The sequence below is a fragment of the Oreochromis aureus genome, linkage group 22 (assembly GCF_013358895.1).
Source record: "Oreochromis aureus strain Israel breed Guangdong linkage group 22, ZZ_aureus, whole genome shotgun sequence".
Taxonomy (NCBI): domain Eukaryota; kingdom Metazoa; phylum Chordata; class Actinopteri; order Cichliformes; family Cichlidae; genus Oreochromis; species Oreochromis aureus.
In genome coordinates, this window is record NC_052962.1 from 9,876,720 (window position 1) to 9,891,986 (window position 15,267).

Here is a 15,267-nt window from a genome sequence, read left to right on the forward strand (position 1 = left end):
TCCAGGTTGTACCCTGCCTCTTGCCCTGACAGCTGGGATAAGCTCCAGCCCCCATGTGACCCTAAAATTGGATAAGCAGAAGAGAATGGATGGACGGTGTGTTTTTTCCATGTGTTTAAACCAAACCTGTTTTACTGAAAGTTTTTGTGGTTTTACAAAAACATGAAAACATGGTTTCACATGATGTTAAATATTAAAAAGCATACTAGTATTCATAAATGTTTAACTTCTTCAAGTAAGGCTGTTAAACCTTTCAGGTACCAAGTATACTGATAGTACTATGATAGTATTATATTTTTGTTCATAAATAAAAAGTTTTAAAATTAAAAAGAAATGCAAAGAAGTTCATATTTGGTTTTAAGACACCATACACATTAGTAGTAACAAGTGAATGAATACTAGTCGCTTCTTTGTCCTGTTCTGTGAACTTTAAAGTAGAGGGAAAAACTAAACATCAGACATAAAATAATGTCTTCTGCATATGAAGACAAACTTACTGAACTGAAGAGTGACTGTGGAAATATCCTCTCAAATATTTTATTCCAAGAATTATGTTAGATTAAAATGGAAAAGTCTGTAATTTTCTGCTAACGACTCTAAACAGGTTATATAGCCTGTCAGGGCATTTGTCCTCATCATCTACAAAACATATAACACTTCTGTTGAAGCACCGAGGCTGCTGTTACACATAGTTTTTAATGGGTTACTGCAGGACCTAATGGCTGCAACACAAGTGCCATGTGCCAGCCTTTAAGCTATCATTTTTCAAACCATAAGAAAATAAACTTCCTTAGCTTCTTCCTGGAGGTTTTTCATGATTCATGTTATTCTTTCACCAACACACAGGTCCATTACAGATTTCTAATTGTATCTTTACAAAATCACAATTTTAGAGAGGTCAGATAAGAATACGCTGTCATTCATATTTTTATAATCCTTCATTTTAGTACGCAAGCATTACATCACTGTTATGTTGATAAAAAGAAAAGCTTTAACTGCGTCATAGTATGATTTTCTCATGAAAATTATTACAACTCTTTAACGACTTTTTAAGGTAATATTAGGTGGGTTAGATGGAAAATATGAAACAGTTGTTCCACTTTGCTCTAAATTTCTGCTGCAATTGACTTCCAGAAGTTTAAATAAATATTTCATTATATAAAAAGACGCATTTACAGGTCTCCTGTTTATCATTTTATTGAATATTATTAAAATAATACATTTTCATTTTAATCATTATTTTACATGTAGCATCTGACCCAATCATATGTACCCTAAAAATTAAACCCTCACAGACTCAAATTATGTCACATATCATCATCATCATCATCATTATTGTGTTATTGTTCGGTTCTTATCGTCACAGAGAAACCTTTGGGAGAAACTGTTTAACTTGAATATCTTCTGGGTTCTTGTCTTTACTCAGATTTGATATGACATGAATTATCAAAGATGTAAAAGGAAAATGCTCCTGTGAGTTTATAAAAAGGTTCTTTTTTCTTGTAACGTGAAGCATTGGCTCTCTTTACAGTTTCAGTTCTGTTTGCTCCTGTTTTCATACACACCCAGCTTAGCCTGAAATGAACTGTGGACGTGAAGGTGTGCATAAAGGGTATGAGCTATCTAAGAGAGCCCTGATGCATCTCATAACCTGACAAAAGAACAGTCCTGAACCTTCATGAATCAAAATCTGTGAGTAGGGACAGTGAGGTTGGAACATTTAGACTGTGGCACTAATAGTATATGCAATACAAAGAAACCAAACAGAAAAAATCAAGTTATTATAAAGCAATATTTAAAAGTTGATGTAAATTCATCACTAACACAGAGTCACTCCAGTTTTTTCTCTATAATTTATTTCTATGTCAGGACGCTCAAAAGAAAAATCGTTGATTATTACATTCACTCTAAAATATAAGATTCATAGGATAAAACAGCTCAGTGAAGGATGCAAATTTTAAGTAGGTCAGAGTTCATCTGTGCCGTCACGCCTCCTGCCCGTGTCGGTGGTTCTTATGGTAACTTTAGACACTCCTCCAAAGTATCTTGAAGTTTGTCAGTCCTTTTGATTGCATGTGGGTCTCCAGCTAGAGAACATGTTCCATATTAAAAATATTAAACAGGGTTGACTGAAGTTGAATATGCATTGTCAATAAGATACTTACCTGCTGCTGGATCTCTGCACTGTTCATGTTCGCCTCTGACTGAATCTTAACTTTCAGTATCATTTGCTTTGTTACTGCTCTAGAATTAAGAGCATTACACACACAGACACACACAGACACACACCAAAAACAACAAAATGAAAAACATTAGCATTAGCACATAATGGCGGGATACTACACTGTTTGTATTTAGGACCTCACCTTTGAAACAGTAGAAAGGGAATCTGGAGTTGCAGTCTCCATCGTACCATTTCCACAAGTCTAAATTAATCAGTGCGCAGGATTGTTGTAATAAGTAGTTATTAGGCTGAGAAGGGCCCCAGTTAGTGAACATGGAGGTACTGTTGTCAGACCAGGAGGTCCAGGGATCTCTGTAGACTCCGATCAGTATCTGTGTAAACCCTGATCCTGTCAAGGCCAGAGCTATGTTGGATTTTTCCTCATTGCTTCTTATGCTGGCCAAGTCTGTGTGGTGTGTCCTGCAGTATGACCGAGCTTTTGGCCAGGTTTGTTTTTCCTTCACTAAGACGTAACTTGTTGTACTGTTGGCTTTGAGAGGTTTAAGAGAAAACAGGTGTCAGAACAGGTGCATCGTGCTCATGTTATCTTAAGCTGGTAGGCATAAGTCCTTAAACCTTTTCTTACCATCAAAACACAGGAAAGGGTAAGGAGTATCACAAGGCGCATCGTTCAACTCTTTTGTTCCTTCAATTACCATACAGTGTTGATTTCCATTTAAATTGTTTGGCTGACCTTTAAACCAGGTCAAAACTTCATGTTTGCCGTCAATATAAATACTCTTATCCCCCATGGACCACTTCCAGCTGTAAACATTATCATAGAGCCCTATCCATGCTCCAGCAACACTGATGTCATTTCTGTTTTGTACCATTGTCATAAGCAACTCGTTAATGTCCCTGTTGAAGATGGTGACCAGGTCAGTAAAATTTTCTCTGCAGCAACGTTGAGCTTCAGTCCAGCTCATTCTCTGGTTCACAAAGCGATATTCTCTGGAGTACGGAAAAGAAGTAGAAAGTCCTGCTGAGAAACTGAAAAAGGCTTTATTTTAAGACTGATATAATGAAGACTGTATAATAATCTTTTAATCAAATATTCATAATTAAATAATTCAGGTTAATAGTCGTACTGTATGAAACTACATACAGTAATAATGTTTGTGCAACCATGTACAATCAATGTACATGGTTGATACTCCAATACTCTAAATGCAGTATTGGGGAGACCAAGTGAACAAACAAAAGAACAACCAAAAAATTCTTAACTTTAATTCTAAAACATAAAACAAGGTAAAAATTCATTTTCACGCTCTCGCAGGTAACTCTCTCCGCTGGGAGAGAAATCCTGCTTGTGCAAATAAACTTACTTTTGGAGGCTGAGCCCAAAGGAGGACGCGGTCCTGATGTGATTAGTCGCTTTGATGGACACTTAAGGTCACTGCGTTATGAATTTAGTGACGTCACACAGTTCTTGCCAATTACTCGGATGTACATCCAATAAACTCACTGACATGTTCAAGAAACCAGTATAGTAAGTGACACAAGCCAGGATTGATTCATGCTTTCGTGTTGTTTAAGTCAGCGGTCCCCAACCCCCGGGCCTCGGACCGGTACCGGTCCGTGAGTCGTTTGGTACCGGGCCGCGAGAGTTGAGGCTCAGGTGTGAAATGTATGGTTTTCAGGGTTTTTATCGGTTTTCAACGTTATTTTGTTATCGTTTTTATCGTTAACTCGGTTTTCCTGGGTCTTTTCACGTGTGTTATGAATAAATCTTCTTTTTTTCGGTTTCGGCACTAGTTTTATTTTGTTGTATTCATCCGCGACACCTCATTGCCGGTCCGTGAAAATATTGTCGGGCATAAACCGGTCCGTGGCGCAAAAAAGGTTGGGGACCGCTGGTTTAAGGCACATTCTGACCCTACTATATGAAAATTGCAGAATTCAGACAACGCAACATTTTTCCAAACTTTTTCTTAAATCTGTGCAAAGTGTAGCCTCGGTTTCCTGTTCTTAGCTGACAGGACTGGTAACTGTTATGGTCTCCTGCTCCTGGAGCTCATTTAGTTCAGGATTTGACATGTTGTGTATTTAGCAATGCTCTTGTACCTCGTAATGAGTTGTAGTAAGTGGTTATTACCTTAAAGTAGTCTAGAGATTCTTCTTGCACTTCTGGCATCAACAAAAAATATTTACCCAGACAACTGCTGATCACTGGATATTTACATTACACTTTTCCAGATACTTTAGACAGAAGAAATTGAACAGCTGTACCTAACTATAACCCTCAAATATACCTGAGTGTACATTTATTCCTGGCAGAAATCATAATTCTTCCAGATTTCTTATCAGTTAAGCTGTTATAATAATAAACGTTGTGCAGCAGACCTTCAAGAGCCCAATATTTTCTATCAAAGCCTTTCATACATACTCACAGAAAGACTTTATCAGTAAGTCTATAAACTGTAGTTCTTATGTCTGAGATATTTACTGACCTGACAGCAACAGGAGGACCAGTATGTTTATTTCTCCCATTCTTGGCTTCATTCTCTATAACAGACATAGTCATCATCATTATTATTTCACCATGATTATAATCATCTGCATAATAATCTTTGTCACTATGATGCAGACCTTGATCTCCAATATTAGAATTAACAATTCAGAAACAAATTGACAGATTTGAATAGTTACATTTTAACATTAACATACACATTGATATAGAATCAGTATTTTGAACACGCACACACACCCCACCACCCCACAAGAAGATTGATGACTTATCTTTATTTTCGAATGTTTGCGTTGTTTGAAAGTTAAGACGGCTCAGCACAGCATGTTTTAAGCTTTAAGTGGTTCACCATCCCCGTTCTCATGGTAACTCTGGCTGTTCTTCCAATGTATTTTGACATTTGTCCATCTTTTTGACAGCATGCAAGTCTCCAACCAGCCAATATACAGTATTTCTTATGAACACTATTTCATCTAAAGTCTGCATATTTTCACTGAACTGTTTGCCTGCTATAAAAATCTGCTGCTGGATCACTTTTCTTCATGTTTGCTTTTGTCTGAGATTTTTGGCTTTTGATTTGTCAAAAAAGTCAAACTTAAAACTACAGTTCTGTCTAAATAGCGCTTCAGTAGTTATAATCATTTTAGTTATAGCAAGAGAAAAGCAGAGAAAGTCCGAAAAGAGAAAGTCTACATTGGAATTTCACTCATGAAAGTTGGATTAAAATATAGTTTGCTAAAAGAAAATCATGTCATTGGTAAGTTTTAAATCTAACAGCCTTATTGGCTAGAACTATGCATAGAAAGGCATGACTCTGGATCCAAACTGCAAGAGTGCTACTTTTAAAACTGCATTATAAACAAATGAAGTACCTAAATTACATTGATCTGTATCTATAAGCCATTTCATATCTGTCTTTAATACCACTGACCTGAGAGCAGCAGGTTAACCAGAATACAGCTTTTTTAAAATTTCCTATTATGTTCTTCACATGTATATTCAACATTAGTAATGTTTTTGCTCCATTTATCATTAACTAAGTGCTTTATCTCAGTATTTGACTGGATGGCTCATTTTATGTACTTTAGACTAATTCAAGTCTATAATGTCTTTGCATTTATATCAGCTACCTCCAGAAATGATAAACTGAAAGATCTACATGTTTTAACAAGAGCTTTCAAATAAATGCTGCTAATCCTACCTGACACTCTGCTTTCCTTCTGCTTTGACAGCATGTAAAATGATCTGAGTGAAATGAATGAGGTTTTTGCCTGATCATTTCATTTATTTTTCAAGCAAATGAGGAGGTACGCAACGCCATGTGACTGAAAAAAAGGAAAGAAAGCAGTAGCAGAGTCTTTAAATGTAAACACACACACACACACACATAGATATTTCTGGATACTCTGCCAGCCACTTTGTAATGGCGTTCCATGTATGCACTGCTTGCTAGTCTCTTGCACCCTGCTGTTATGTGCTGGATTGTCTCAGGGGCAACTTTGCACAGCCTGCATCTGGTGTGTTGCCTGGTGCAGTAGACCCGAGCCTCTATGGATCTTTTGCTCAGAGCTTGTTCCTGTGCTGTGATGATTAGTGTTTTCTTGCCATCTTTCAATCCAGCTTTGTCCAGCCACTGTATGCAGTGCAGCGGCCTGTCCTTCCCTGATGGTTCCTCTTCTTACTCCTTTTCTCTATCAGGCTTCTACTGCCTGAGGTATTCACTAAGCACTTGGTCAGTTGTGGCAATCTTCCTGATCCACTCATAGATCTTTGTGGCTTCATCCTGGGGTTGTTGTGACACTCTCCTTCCATTTGCTGAGTGCACAGTCTCAGGGTGCTGGACTTGGGGTGAAACCCTCCACACATGGTAAGGTAAGCTTGTCTTTGATGTTAGCGGCTCTCCTCCTCTGGCCAGCTTATTATCCTGACAGTCAGCAAGGGTGTAGGTGTTGATTGCCCTGATATTGTTATTCATATTCAGTTTGCAGCTTTCCTAGTGGCCTCTTCATGGTTCCCATTTGACTGGTAGATTCCAAGGTACATGTATCTACCCTCAATGTCTGCCATGTTGCCTTGTGGTACTGCAATCCCCTCAGTTATAATTACTTTCTCTCCCTTTGATAGCATTCAACTACACTTTCCAGTCCAATTCTACAAATGATCTTATGGAGTAATGAATCCAAATTTAAAGTTTTTGGTTCCAATCATTGTCAGTGATCAGGAGAATGCCCATTTGTAAAACACAGTGGAGACTTTGTTGTGATATGGATCTTTCAAAACTGATCTAATTATGACTGCAGAAAAGTACCGTCAGACTTTGGTCCACCATGCAATGCCATCGGGAAAACATCTGATGGGATAACAGTGATCTAAAACACAATACTAATACCTGAAACAAACAAAAAAATACACTTCCTATAGATTTGTCTGGTCTATCATTTTACATGTGATCAGTCAATAAATCAGTTGTATCGGAATTAAAATTTACTTCTCTGGTTTGGGTTTAGAGCCGGGGTCATCATTGATTAGATATCATATGTACACATCGTTTTTTTAAAAACTGATGGACACGTAATTACTAAGTAAACAATATAATTCTTAGGCTACATGCCCACACAATGCCCAAATCTATGTCCTAATGAGGACACACTCACAACATCGTTCTTTTATTGATTAAAAATTGCCACAAACCAGACAAGATTGAAAAATTCTACTGTTTAACAAGCAACAGGTACATTTGTTACATTTGATACATTACATTTGTTGCCTGTTGAAAATCAAGCTTTGGGTGCTTGGTTGGGGTCAGCATACACCGAGCTTTTCATCATTCTGGTCCCAGGGTTGCCCACTGCTAGCTATGTGTTAGCATTTTGTCTTTGCAGTTGCCTGGAAAGCTTTGATCCTGTGTTTGCAGCGGTGGATAGCTGTTGGCCTTTTTTTTTCTTCTTGTTGTCCTTGCTGCAATAAAAAAGAAATTGTGTTTTTGAATCCCTTCCTCCAAAATTGTTGATCACTCTCCTATTTCCTCGTCCTCCACAGAAAATGTCAGCTTATTTTAGAGCATGTAAAAATGGCAAGGACTGGGCTTGGGGCTCTGTTGACCTCTATGTAACCTCATTTTTGGTCATGTAGTCACTATTGTGTGGTTGTTGCTTTCAGGTCAATGCAAATTATAAGGAAAATCATACTATTAAAACAAGCAAATACAAATGCAAACAAATCCATGCGTGATGGTAATAACAAGAAGTCACATGCGAATTACAGCACAAGATTTTGCCTGTCATTTGAATGCTTTGGAAGTTTTGTATTGTTTGTTTATGGGCAACCTGTTTTAAACAGCATTTTTTCTTTTTACAGGACTGGAAATGGTTCAGTTATGCTGAGAGTGAAATAGAAGAGATTCTCAGCTTTGTGGTATTTATTGGCATTTAACAAACGTGATGGCTCAAAGTTTTGGCCTTTTTAAGTGGGAATTTGTGTTTTCAGTATGCATGGAAACAAGCATAACTACAGGAAAAAAAACTTTCAAGTTTCAGTATGTGAGTGTCTTTGACATATGAGGAGAGAGTGGTATTACATGCACTCAAGGTCGCTAACTGGAAGACAACCAGTGGACAATGAATTTGATGGTATGCATCTTAATCTTTAGGCTGCTGAAGTGCCCTTTGTTTCATGGATTATGGATTTGTATGGCTATGACATTCATGTTGACTAGAAGGTTGTGATGTTTTTTTATCCCGTAATTTAAAGATGTTGACTGAAATGGAAATAAATTTCACCACAGTGAGAGTGTAAACAAGTAGTCACTTGTTTACACTCTCACTGTGGTGAAATTTATTTCACCACTGCTTTGAAAAGGTTTATAAGTGTACTGGATATGATGATGATGGGAAGATGGGTAACCTCTTGATCTGCTCTGCTAGATAATCATTACCACCTGTGCCTTGTGTGTATAAATAAAGGATTCATAGATATGTAGACAGAATGCTCTACTAAAACACATGGATCCCCTTATATGCTACTTGGATCTTCACAGGAGCACATTTTCTAGAAACTAGATATGAATAAACCATTATCCCAATTCCTCTTTTGTGTCATTTTACCATATAAGTACTAGCTTGGGTATTTGAGTAACCATTTCTATAACTATAGGATGGTGTTCTCTTAGAAGTCATCGTGTCCCTGAGACTCAAACTAATATAAAGTGAATCATAATAAAGGAGGAAAATTCAGGAAACACTAGAGACACATTCTTGTAGTTTAAAGCTGAATTGTGTGGGAGGTTTGCAGTCATTCCACTTAAAGTGAGCAATCCAATATTGGTGCAATTTCTGAAAATGTTTATTGTTTCTAAAAGCGCACAATCCTGCAACAACATCGAGGAAAAAAGAGCATTTTTCCTCACCTATTCAGATTTAATATGTGATTCAAACAGACTCATGCATGACCAAATCAGCAAAAAACACATTCACATCATTTTGGGAGAGATTAGTTTGATTTTTTACTCATTAGCATTTTGATCAAGTAGTGACGGTGGAAAGACAAAGGAGGAAAAAAATGCCTCAAACAAGCCCCCTGCAGACACCGAGGGCAGGCATGCAGACACAAATAAATCAGAACTCCAGCCAGGCAGGGGAGGTGTATTTCACACTCAAGGAGTGGCCTACTCTGTGGAACACCAGGGATCATTAATCTCTAGGAGACAAGCCCTCTGGCCAGCAGCTGGCACAGGTAGACATGAAGCTGGCTGAGCCCAGGCCACGAGCCTATAACACTACATTGTGCTATCAGCTGTCAGTACAGAGCCGGGGCTGTTGACCTAGATGGAGGTGTACCCCAGCCAAGAGCCACAGACCCTGGGACAGCAGTGATGTTTGAGCTGGATCTCAGTCTTCACTGTTGATGGTTGGATCTCAAAAGAAAGATAAAATTGCTGAGGTAAAAGTAGTTGCTGTAGCATGTTACCTGTTGAGCTCATTATTTTAAAAGAAGTCATCATTATTAAGTCAATGATGATTCTAATTTTCATTTCATGTGACCAGTAATTGCTCTGATTCCTCTCCACAGTTCCCTTTAATCTCTTACCAGTTTAGGAAGATCAGAGGAAACCAATGTCATTGTAATTCTCTCTTGATCTCTCATCAACTAAGAGGAAACTTCAGTGTCTTTCATGAATCTTTCCTCACTCGGGTGGATGGCAGGTGTGTGTCAAATTAAAGCAAATTATGATGAAACTGAATTAAGCCTGCACTACTTCAACACTTCAGCCAAATGACAAAAAAGGAACTGTTTTTGACACACCAGCAAAATGAATGAGTGAAGAAAAATTATATTTGATCAGGCTAAAATAGAGCTGTGGCTTAAATGTTGGGAATCAAACCAGCAATGCCTGAAATTCAAAACCATTTACAATGTGCTACTATGTATCTAATCCTGCTAAAGGCGATATCATAGTGCAACATTTCTTCAGGTAATTCAGGTGTTTGTGCTGCTGAGAAGTCAGATGTGAGTTTCCAACCTTGTCTATGAAATAGTCTACAAAGGTTCAGAGTGACTGTGTGACTCATGCTGGGCCTGGGGTGTCAAAAAGCCGAAGCTACCTTGCCATACCTGGTGGCTATTTAACAGCATGATGTGCAAGTACATATTGTTACAGGTAGAACAATTTTCTTTAGGAAGCTAGTCTGAGTAGTAATATATCTGTGATGTAGGTCCTGGGTGACGTAGGCCTCTCAGGGAACCTACCTCTCTGCTGTGCGTGCACTAGTCATGGAGAAGGGCTTTTGCTGTATGTTGTCTGAGTCCTCTGTGACAGCATGCTAACAGCAGTAGCTCCAGCACCCAAAAGCACTCATTTTATAACTAAAACTGTTAGTAGCAAACTGGACACTGTGTTCACCACCTACATGAAATCCTGTTGATGCAACCTTATGACATCTCTCTGCATCCCTCCACTTTGCCGTGTTAGCCCAAATGAGAACGCTAGCTCCTAGCGACAAGCCAGGCTAATGTTAGGACACTCACATTAGCAATTATCATATATCTTCTGATATGGTCAGGAGCTACAAATCGTGTGGGATGTAAGTATGGGCTCAAATTGTGGTCATAAATATTTTGTACTTGTAAATCAGGATTTGTATGTGTAAAAGGAATTTGTGTGTGTAAAAAAGATTTGTGTGTGGACCAAAAAATACATGTGAAACTCTGCACTCTAGTTTCAAGTTACAAGTACGAATTTTGACCCTAATTTTCTTCCTTTCATCTGATTGGCCAATGTCATGTCAATCACAAATTTAACAATCCAATCAGAGAACAGATGGGTTTGGCTATTGGAGGGATGCTTTATGGAGCTTTAGGTCCTTGAAGGGAATAAATGCCCAGCCCAGCGTTTTCCTTCATCACCACGAAGGAAAACAGTCTGTGGTGGTCTGAGTTTTGTCATTTTTGTGTCACAGGTTTACGTGCTTAATGCAGGGACCTCCAGAGCCTTTTCAACAGCGCTGCGGACATTGGGGGGGGGGGCAGTGTTGTGGAAATGACAGTCTTCACTAGTGGGGATAGTTGCATTTCTTCGTTATGAATTAGCATACATGTTTTTATTGAACATTTGAAGAACCAGCAAAAAAAACAGAAACTCTTGAAGAGGACATGAAGTCAGAGATAGAAACGACAAGGAGCAGGTGCATCTAGTACACATAGAGCTGCTGCAAAAAACCACAGAGCTCAGCAGCCAGCGCAACAAATTCTGGATCCTTGGCTTTTAGTTAGCATTAGCAGCACATGCTGCGTCCGATGTGAAAGGACCTTTATGCTGCCCACTGTGACTCACAGTAATGCTCCTGGGTCAGCCCTGACTTTGTGTTAAACTAATCCTAAAGTAATAATGGTATTTCTAACCACTGATATACCACAACTTTATCCTTTCAGCAGCTACTGAAAGTAAGGGGACCTAGCTGCTACCGGATATTTATATAGAGATCCTCCAGCCTCAAACTGTATTACCCTTCAAGGACCTGCAGTTCAAAAAAGCGCCCCTCCGACAGCCAAACCCATCTGTTCTCTGATTGTTAACAAGTCCGAATCATAACATGCAGTGTTTGCTGTAGTGTTTTTTTTGTTTGTTTGTTTTTTGTTTTTTAACTTGGTGAAAAAGAAAAAAAATCATATTGAAGTAGCAAATAACCTTCCATTTGTGATTGACATGACATTGACCAATCAGATGAAAGGAAGAGAAATAGGGTCAAAATTCGTACTTGTAACTTGAAACTTGAGTGCAGAGTTTCACACACAAATCTTTTTTACGCACACACAAATTCTTTTTACACATACAAATCCTGATTTACAACTACAAAATATTTATGACTGCAATTTGAGCCCATATGTAACGAGACAAAAAGGCTTAACATGCACTGACATGATACATAAAATTGCTTCCTCCACCATCCTGCTCACCTCAAGCCTCATCATCTGAACTGAAGTTAGGGATCAAATGGACAAAAACATGCATACAAAATGCTTATTTATGCCTGAGATTTTTGCAATTATTAATTTTAAGCAAATCAGACATGTGACTGGACTGCTGACAGCAAATGCTAAGCTATCATTATGCCAGCTAACGCTAGGCTCAAGTGTTAAACTGTATGAATGGTGTTGAGTTTAGCTAGCAGTGCAATTATGACTGAGGCTACAATTTCAGTTAGAGACCTGCTCCAGTCTTTGAGTCTGTGCCAGTCTCCAACTCTAGCAACATGCTTATCTGGAGACATAAGTCCTGGGTCTTCACTTCATTAATTTACTTGACATCTATTGTGGTCATCTACAGATGCAAGACTACAAAATGGTCTCTGTGTCCAATACTTATGGACTTAGGTGTATATGGACTTCAAGGATTTTGCAGGGTGACAGAACAGAAACAGAAACATGTAAGTGATCTCTCAAACAGCATAGTGCCTGCATCTCATGCAGAAAGCAAACACGGTACAGTGAAGTGGCAAGGGAAATTGCAATGGCAGGCTAAGACCAGCAATTTACTCCAAAACAAAATCACTTTGGCAGCTTCTCACATTCTGTTGATTTCAGCACTGCAGGCAAATGCCACCATACTCACTTCAGCTCCAGGTGTGTTTGTTCTGCAGTGTCGATGCCAGATGCCAGAAGAGCTCAACGGGCACAGCTGGAGCGGACTCAATTCAAGAGTTTTTCAAAGCCAGGAATAAACACTTAAACTACTATTGAAAGTAAAAACAATTAGCCTGAAATCAATCAGAGGATCTCATTGAGCAGTGACAGCTTGTTCAAGAAATAAATATATTAAAAGATTTAAGAAAATGGGAATCATGTGTGAGAAACACAAACATCACACTTCCCTGTGGTTTTACTGGTATACCCTTCATTGTGTAGTTGCTTCTCCTACTCTTCCTACTCTTTGACCATAGACAGAAGCCAATTCCAGTTTCCAACAATGGTGGCAGCTACTTAGTTTTAATATTACTCTTATTACTCTTTCTGGGTCACAAAATAAACTTTTAACATATTTTCAGGCGAGAATGTAGCTGTGTAAACTTCAAATATCTGCTCGGTTTATCAAGACGTCACATATTTGCAAAAGTGCTCCGATGTTTTCGGAGACGTCTGTTACCCACCAGCTCGATAGCTAGCCGGGGTGAAAACAGCGAACTCGTGGCACATCGTTTTCAAACCCCCGCGGTCTTTCGCTACTCAGGTTAAACATGATTTCTAAGTCACTTAGATAAATTAAAAATGTTATTGTTTGGTTTTTTTCAGTGTTTTATTTGTTCGTGAGTAAAATCGGTTTGGCTGAGATTAAAGCTGAATAAAAGTCAAACGGAAAACTGATTAAACAGAAGTGTGAGATGATCGAGAATTTAGGCCAGTGTCCTGTTATATTTTAGATAGCAAGGAGCAGATGGCCGAGTTTATTAAACTCCACCGAGACAGCTGGTGACGCAAAACTGAAGGCGAGACCGTCCAATTTCACAGTTGTTCACTTCCGGCCTGCCCGGCCTTCAGAGGACCCGGCCCACGTAGATCGCGAAGGTCGGGTACGCAAGAGGATGCAGCCTATGAATTTGGACAGCCCCTAACTCTTCAACATGGCAGAAATCAATAGCTGATATCTCAGCAACCATGTCTAACTCTTATAGTCAGTCAGAGACATTAAATACACTGTTTGGAACAAAGTATTGGGCCACACTTAATATTTGAAACATTGCCAGAGATATATAAAATTATGCAGTCTACTTTTACAAACATTTGCAAAAGAATGAGTTGTCTAAAGAGCTCACTAAGTTTAAGCGTACTGCTATAGCGGCCATCCTTACAGCAAGTCAGTTTGTGAAATTTCTTCACTCCTAGATATTCCACAATCAACTGTAAGTAGTATTATTCCAATGTGGAAGCATTTAAAGTTAGACTGTTGGGTTGCAAAGGGCTGAAGCACAGAGTGAGTAAGTCATCAGCTGACTGAGTAACTACAGAGTTTCAAACTTCTTCTGTTATTAACATCACTACAAAAGCTGTGCGCTGGGAGCTTCACAGCATGGGATTCAGTGGCTGAGCAGCTCCTGTGTCTGTAATGTGTATGTAGCCCAGTAGTTTTATGTATCTATTTTAGCTGGCAGAGTAGCTTCACATGACCCACACTTCAAAATAATCCTTTTTCGGTTTATTTTGGCCTTTATGGACTTTGAATCAAGATATTTTAGTTTCTTTAAGAACTTGGAGAAACACAGCATTCATAGCAGTCTCAAAATATGTACTTTTGTCTAACAGGGATTAATTCTAACTTATTTCTTTGAAACTTTCCTTAGAGTTAAAGCATAACATGTCCACTGTAACAATACAATGTGGTTGCTAGTACTGTACAAAGGTGCTCCAGGGGATAAGAGTTACAACTTCCAGCTCGTGCTCCATACTTTACACAAAGACACTGAAATTACACACACAAATGGGATTATGAAATCATTTAACATGTTCAACAGAAGTAAAGGAAGACTGGCACTTTCTACTGTAATGAGCATGGGGAAAGTGGGATAGCCATTAGTCTTTGCAGTAACAACCGGTTAAGCGTATTATCGTTCTCTACAGGCAGAAATGTACCTAAAGATACTCGGAACACCTGTTTTAGTAAAAATGTCTTCATCTTAAACGGTCGCTGGAACACATTCCTTGTATCACGGTGTTGTTAATGATGCCGATTTATTCTAATCGAACACAAAAACGAGTCAATGTGACCCATCCAAAGCCATTTCATTCCTCTGTCTGCATTTTTTAATTCATGTGCAGGCTGTCTGTGTGTTGCACAAGTGTGACTGATGAATAGTGACTCACAGCCAGTGTAATACAGTCACCAAACCCCCTAGTCTCTCAGACAGGTTGGAAAAAATGTCACCAGATGAAAATGTTCCAGATTCAAAAAAATTTTTTTTTACACAAGCACTCGTGGCATAATTTGCACCACACATACACCACACTCGAAAAGATTTTTCACATGACACTGTCACACCAATTTGCCTATTCTCTCCTCAGCTCTCCTCTCTTCTTCCTCGCCCACCTG